Source organism: Diachasma alloeum, unplaced genomic scaffold (assembly GCF_001412515.2).
Source record: "Diachasma alloeum isolate Michigan unplaced genomic scaffold, Dall2.0 Dall_scaffold_00326, whole genome shotgun sequence".
Classification (NCBI taxonomy): Eukaryota; Metazoa; Arthropoda; class Insecta; order Hymenoptera; family Braconidae; genus Diachasma; species Diachasma alloeum.
In genome coordinates, this window is record NW_021680465.1 from 908201 (window position 1) to 915112 (window position 6912).

General features: G+C 42.4%; 1 protein-coding gene across 1 annotated transcript in view; it reads right to left on the minus strand.

Annotated features, from left to right (window-relative positions):
- Nucleotides 1-6912, minus strand: part of LOC107040268 (prolyl 4-hydroxylase subunit alpha-1) — a 115822-nt gene that overhangs the window by 89547 nt on the left and 19363 nt on the right. The window contains exon 2 of the mRNA XM_015260286.1: nucleotides 1773-2251. The gene's annotated coding sequence lies outside the window, so the exon portion shown is untranslated. The remainder of the gene's footprint in view (nucleotides 1-1772; nucleotides 2252-6912) is intronic.

Below are 6912 nucleotides of genomic sequence, written 5' to 3' on the forward strand. Positions count from 1 at the left end.
CCCCTCCCTCCCCCTTCCACCCACTCACAAATACCCACAAAATTGAATAAAGGGGAAGAATCAATTTTGTGAATTAGACCGAGCAAGTCCGATGCCCGATAAACTGACAGTTCAACGTCCTGTAAACCTCGATGTCACGTGGGCTGCGCCACCATAAACCAACACTCATCGTGTCATCTCTACTCGATAAATAGAACTCAAGCAGTTCTAGGCTCAGATCGTATCAACATGTTCCACGAAGTTTAAATAATGAATCCATAGAATCTTTGAATTGATTTAGCATCGATTCAATTAATCCTTGTGTACGTTTAATGTTGGAAAGTTGATGTTGAAATTGCAAGAGAAAAAAATGGAAATGGAAATTCAATGGATTGGATTCAATGGATTGTTGAATCGTTAATTTGAATCGTTTATGTGATAATAAAGTTTACTTGATTCGAAGAGACCATTTTTCTGGGTGTGATGTAGAATTCTGTTTATGAGAAAAATTATGGAATTTCAAATTTGATTGAAAATTCGATGGAGTTACAAATTTCTGAGCAGCAGGAAGACGAGAATTTTCAAAATTACTTGAACTTTTAATCGAAACAGGATTTTTTGCAATTTCGTTGAATATCTGTGAGTTTCCATTGATATTTCCTGAATTGTTGAATTTTAATGTGAAAATGATAAAACTTCAAACGAAAATTTAATGTCATGTCTTCATCTCGTGTTGAATTTCTTTGAATTGTCGAGATGAATGATAAAATTAATGCCAATTGGATCTTAAATTTAATAGACAATCGCAGAATTGAAAATTTCCAATTCTTGAATTGCAAAGAATATCAGCTTCAGAATGTAACTCATACAATTGATTGAGGATAGCTTAAATTGAACGTCGTACATCTTGAATATCAGAAAATCACTGTTAAAATTGAGAATTCGGCCAAACAACCTCCAAGCGAAATTTTCTTCTCAGATGAATCATAATTTCTACTACGATTTTTCCTCAAATAAAATTAAAAATAGCAAAATTGACAATTTTCAAGTTCTGAATGTCAAAAAATTCCAACTTCAGAACATGACTCGTTGCAAAATCCCAAGTAAACTCGTAGAATTTATTGAGTATAAGTTGAATTAATCCTTGTGCATTTTCAATGTCAGAAAATCACTGTTAAAATTAAGAATTCAAGCAAAAAACCTAAAAAAAAATTTTTTTTAATGAATCATAATTTTTATTATGATTTCATCGCACTCAAAATTGATAAAAAAGATCAAATTGAAAATTCCCAAGTCTTGAATCTCAATAGAATCCAACATCAAAAAGCAACTCCCTGAGAAATTCCAAATAAACTCATAGAATCGATTGACTAAGTTCAGTTAACTGACTAAAATAATTCGGTTAATTGGCTAAAAGTTCACTTAATCAGAAGAATAGTGATTTTTCCGATGACTTCCTCCCCACTAAAATAAAAAATATCAAAATTCAAAATTTCCCAGTCCCCAATCTAAAAAAACAGCCTCATAATCTAGCTTATTGACAAGTCCCACCTAAACAGCACTTCGCCAAGTGCCGGCCACGTTTCTTCGTGATGACGTAACCCCTCTGGCCGCAACGCACCCGCTGGACGCGCGGCGGATGCCGGCGTAGAGGCCCCCTCGTATTTTCCATCGCCCACAAGAAAAACATTCCCAACACCGTCCCATCGCCAGACCCTCCCCGCGGCCAGACCCCCCAACAGCAGCAAAACGTAACGGCTAATAAAAAATCGACCATAATTGTCATCACTCACCAAAAATCGCGACAGTTGCTCCAAAACGTGCGACGTCAGTTCACTTTTTCACAACAAACAACTCACTTTATATGCCTTTTTGTATCCAGTTTATACCATTTGTTTACTCAATCCACGTGCCGACGAAATACTCTTTGACAGCTGACCGAAACAACGTGCACGCCCGGCGATTGAGTGAAACAATAATAGAGCACAGGTTGATAACCACTCGCCACGAAGTGCCGCGGCAGACTAAGAGTTTTGGCTCGGCGCACAGTGCCTCCTTGATGCTTATACATCGGCGTCACACACACACACACACACACACAGTGTGTAGTTGCGCATCGAAGTCGGATGCTGCAGGAGGTATATAACACGGGATGCGTGCGATGCGGCTTCACCCCGCGCAGTCGCCTCTCACTCCCACTTTCTCCAGTTTCCGCGACTCCTGCTTACGTCCTTTTAATGCTCACCACCGAACACTTGACTTCGCACTGCAACTGAAAAAAATGAGGGAAATTGAGGGAATTTATTTCATTCAGGGGTTTANGGGGGGGGGGGGGGGGGGGGGGGGGGGGGGGGGGGGGGGGGGGGGGGGGGGGGGGGGGGGGGGGGGGGGGGGGGGGGGGGGGGGGGGGGGGGGGGGGGGGGGGGGGGGGGGGGGGGGGGGGGGGGGGGGGGGGGGGGGGGGGGGGGGGGGGGGGGGGGGGGGGGGGGGGGGGGGGGGGGGGGGGGGGGGGGGGGGGGGGGGGGGGGGGGGGGGGGGGGGGGGGGGGGGGGGGGGGGGGGGGGGGGGGGGGGGGGGGGGGGGGGGGGGGGGGGGGGGGGGGGGGGGGGGGGGGGGGGGGGGGGGGGGGGGGGGGGGGGGGGGGGGGGGGGGGGGGGGGGGGGGGGGGGGGGGGGGGGGGGGGGGGGGGGGGGGGGGGGGGGGGGGGGGGGGGGGGGGGGGGGGGGGGGGGGGGGGGGGGGGGGGGGGGGGGGGGGGGGGGGGGGGGGGGGGGGGGGGGGGGGGGGGGGGGGGGGGGGGGGGGGGGGGGGGGGGGGGGGGGGGGGGGGGGGGGGGGGGGGGGGGGGGGGGGGGGGGGGGGGGGGGGGGGGGGGGGGGGGGGGGGGGGGGGGGGGGGGGGGGGGGGGGGGGGGGGGGGGGGGGGGGGGGGGGGGGGGGGGGGGGGGGGGGGGGGGGGGGGGGGGGGGGGGGGGGGGGGGGGGGGGGGGGGGGGGGGGGGGGGGGGGAGGGATTCTTTGGATGGTTGAGAGGTAATTTCAGGTTTTGGAGTGACAGTTTCTCCCGAGGCATAACGAAATTCCTTTATCGCCGCGGCGGTTTCGGCACGTGGAAATGTGAGGAATTTATGGGGGTGGGATTTGTACGGGAAAAAGGGGGTTTTTGGAGGCGAGTTGGGGGAACAAATTTTTTAGGGGAATTTCTGGGACAGTCCTTGGAGATTTTTGAGTGGCATTTGGTGCAGAATCGGCTGGTTTTCAGGGGAGGCTCGGGGGTGGGGGATTTTTTTGTCGCTGCTGCAGGAAAATTTGAAATTTGAGAATTAGTTCTGCCGAAAAATTGTAGGTTTTCCTGAGGAGGTGTTTTGTCGCGTTGAATGGATTTAGTTGGGGTCTAAACTGGAAGTTTCCACCAAAACATGATAATTTTTGGAGGAGTAGTTGGTCTCGTGAGACATTTATGTGGCTTTTGGGTACACGGAGAAAATTATTTGGGGAATTTCAGCAACTAACTAATTAAAATTAAGAAAAGATTTATCAATTTCATTCGACAACCTTTGGTAAATTTTTGATGAACGTTCGTCAATTTTTTTGATGGATCAAATTTAACAAGAGATTGTAGATTATTGTGATATCTTGTAGACGAGACATTAATCGATTATCAAGATACGAATGATTGCGGGATTGTTTCTAAATGTATGCATGCCCTCTCCATCTAGTTTGATAGTCCAAATTGATTGAATTGATTGAATTAGGGTAATTCACCTAATTCAAGGATATATTCACCTGAATTTTCCTAATTTACTAATTTAATTTAATTTAATTTATTTAGGATAATTCACCTGATTCAAGAATATATTCATCTGAATTTTCCTAATTGCTATTAATTTTCATGGAATCATTTACAATTTCCATTGTTTTTCATTGAATTGTAAATTTTTAATGACAAAATTACTTTAAATTTCGGTGGAACTGTCATAATTGAAAAAAAGTAATTTGCAATCACTTGATGACTCACAATCATTCACAATTTGGCTGTTAGATTTTTTCATTGTCGCCTCTAGAGGCACTTATGCAAAAATGTAAACCGTTTATGTTATAAAAAATGGCTAGAACAACGGAGGAAGCCTGAAAAATATTCCGTTCCATCATCGCAAATCCTCTATTGTTTCGTGGGAGGGGGGAAAAAATCCCTCGAATCTCCGAGTTTTTATCTGAAAGTCAGAATTTATGGGCAGGGAGATGAGGAAATAGGACTTCTCCTGTGGTAACTTGGTAAAACCTCGTGGAACTTGGAAAGTTTGACTGAATATCTGCGGGAATGTCGAATTTGCATAGAGAATTTTCCTAATCAGATCTAACTCTTCAGTGTGAAAATCTATTTGCATACGATGCGAGCCCAAATAGTTGTGCAATACAGTGATAAATTTCCGGTTTAAATTTTCGATAAAGGAAATACACTGAAACGAATTATTTATGGGAATTGTTTAAACCAAGAGGAATCTGATATTCTAATCATGAAATTCACGTCTGACCGCATTTCGAATGTAAACAGATGAATTTATGTATGGACTTAAATTATTATCGCTAATTTATATTTAATGAATTAATTTATTGATTTACTTGTGAAAATCTTTTATGACCAATTAAAAAAATTATTTTTTTATGAAAACAAGAAGTTTTAATTTTTCGAAAAAAAAAACGATTTCCTGAATTTTTTCCTGGCGTCTAAAATGGTTAAAAAATTTTTGGAGAAAAAAAAATTTCGAAGTAAAAAATGAATGAAAATATTGAAAAATTAAATTTTCAGAAAACATTTTATAAACACAAATCAATGCATAAATTATTAAATATTATCATTAATTCACGCGTGATAAATTAATTAATTCATTTACTTCTGCTAATTATTCTACGAAAAATCGGAAAAGTAGATTTGTTTATTAAAAAAAAGTCTGAATTTTCCGGGAACAAATGTGTTTTTGAATTTTTTCCTGATTTCTAAAATCTGTTCGAGCACTTCGAAGTGCAAAATCAAGTGAATTCAAACCTCATGAAATTTAACGAATGAAACGCCTTCAAAATATCCTATCTCCTGGTGCTTGAAGGCAAATATTTAAACGAATCTCCATAACAAAAAAATGTCAAAATAAAAAATTGATGGAAATGTTGTTGAAGAATGAAATGCGTAGAAATATGAAATTTAAATAAGGATAAAACAACTCGTATATCATTTCTCCTCATGTCTGGTATAATAAAATTCAGAACGTGTGTGTAGATCCTCTGGGACATTACCTCGGGGTGCGTCGAGAGGACGGTTTTGAAATTGATTCGAGGTTGTGTGAAACGAAATGGAAAAAAAAAAAGTAAAATGAGTTTTCTGGAGGAACGTCCTACTCCATATCCTCAGACGCGTCTTTTATTATTTTTTCCCTCTTTTGCTTCTCTATACGGGTTCTATCAATGGCCCATTCTCGGGAGAGAACGAGAGACTGGCCCGAGACAATTTATTTCACCCGTTTTCTACTCTCATCGCTCTCCTTCACTTGAGTCACTTTACGTCGCATTAGGACTGAAGGACAATTTTTCTCAGCGAATTGGAATTTCTCACTGCAGTATCCAGACCCATGTGAGCATAAATATTCATCAGAACTCATTCTAAATTCAATGCTAGATGGGGGTGATCAGAGAAAAAATAATTGGCGTCTTTTGCATTCGCAATTTGATAATTTTAGAATTTAATTTTCGTCTTCTCACAGCCTTGGGTGCAACCCGGCACTGGTTGTGGATCACGTTTTATTGAGATTGTAAAATAGATAGCGGAGACGAAAGCAATGAGACTGTACGCCGGCTGAATACTCGATATTTTTCACTAAATTGACTTCGGTATTTTCCTTTTGTTAGAGAATTAATCCTGCAATTTAAAAAAAAATCGGAAATTCTGAAAGGACTTTTTCAGATGAAATTGTCGTATATTTTGTTACTGAAAGATCAATCAATTTCTGGAATAATTAGTGGAATTTATATTTTCAGATGCATATGAGAATGAAGATTATTTTGAAAATGTTTAATTCACAACATTAAAAATTCAGATGTGCACTGCTAACAATTTTCAAGTAACATTTCCACTGAAATTTTAAGGAATTTTGTCAGTGAAAATTGATAATTTCATGGAAAAATCAGTGGTAACTGTAAATATCAGTTCAATTATTCCAGAAAAATTGATGAAAAATGTGAAAAAATCAGAGAAATCTCTCCTTGAATTCCGGATTCCTCTAAATTTTCAAGGGAATTCAAGAACCAATATTCATTTTCACTGGAAACCTAATATAATTTGTAAAATTTCAGCCAAGACAAAATAAATAAAAAATAAAAAAATACGACTTCAATTTTTTGTTCCCCACGCAATCAAACTTCGTCCATTTGCCGACATTATCCAGATAAGAATCCCTTAAAAAATCCGACACACGAAAATTCGCGAATTTAAAAGTAACCTCGAGGCGAAATCCGCTGGGAGGAGCTCTCCGCTGTTTAAAACCCACCGGAACAAAAAAAAAACCCAAGAAAATAAAAAAGTACGCCAAAGGCATGCGTTTGAAACTTAGTTCGAGCGTAAAGTTTTATCGTATTTTTTTTTTATACACCGATAAGTCCATAGTACTACACACATCGCTCTCCTGATACCTCTACTCTTCCCCGTCTGCCACCATCTACCGTTCACTTTTTACCCACTTGCCTCTGACATTCTCACCCCCACGGAGTATTCGTCCTTTACGATGCACTTTCAACGTGAAATCCAAGGGTGGAAAGGGCTCTTCGGCAAGTTTCGGCGCGTGCTGGTAAAGATAAAAGCCCGTTGGACTCATAAACAATGAATAAAGGGATGAATACATGGTTCGCGGCGAGGAGGAAAATGAGGTGAGGCGGTGATGAGGACCGG